The following is a 777-nucleotide window of genomic DNA, read 5'->3' as shown; positions in this document are numbered from 1 at the left end:
TTTTTGTTGCCTTGAGTTTTTATTTCTTTCATCCTTGCTGAAGCAGCATACACACAGCACTCATTCAGAAAAGGAATGTGATCTTTTTCTTTTTCCCTATTTTATTCACGTTCAGGGTTGTGTTTGCATTTTGGGGAAGCCAGGGTAAACACTCATTCAGAAAAGGAATGTGATCTTTTCCTTTTTCCCCATTTTCTTCACGTTTAGGCTTGGGTTTGCATTTTTGGGAAGCCAGGGGAGGGGAGGGAAGGGAGGGATTTGCTATACATTGGATGTTTCTGATGTCAGCAGGCTTCTGGAGCTTTTATTTCAGATGGACCATCAGGCTCTTATCTGCTTGTAGTAAAACTGCTCAGCAGAGCTGGTGCACACACCCAGCCCATCGGGCAGATTTCTTACTGTGAAGGAAAGGGTACCATGGATTCACCCAGTGCAACCTCACCTCTGTGCAAACACTTGGCTAGTTAGTTAACCAGGATAAACAATTGCCTACTTACCCAGCTGGTGAACATTTCTGTGTTAGCTGTGTCCATTATGTCTCTCAACATCCTACAAGTAGAGAATGCATTAAGAAATTAAGAGGAAAGATGCTTTGCTTTTACAAGATGTAATAAATAGAAGTATTCTGAAACGCTCACCTTTTAATGCTCTTTCAAGATTTACAAGCAACACAGTAAACAGCACAATCACACACGGAAGTCCCATAGGCCTGGAAGCTCTTGTTTTAAAGATCGATGATGTGAATGTTCCTCAAGGAAGGGAGGGATTTGCTATACA

Source organism: Calidris pugnax, unplaced genomic scaffold (genome assembly GCF_001431845.1).
Source record: "Calidris pugnax isolate Ruff unplaced genomic scaffold, ASM143184v1 scaffold45, whole genome shotgun sequence".
Lineage (NCBI taxonomy): Eukaryota > Metazoa > Chordata > Aves > Charadriiformes > Scolopacidae > Calidris > Calidris pugnax.
The sequence above is the reverse complement of the archived record's forward strand: the minus strand, read 5'-3'. Positions refer to the sequence as shown.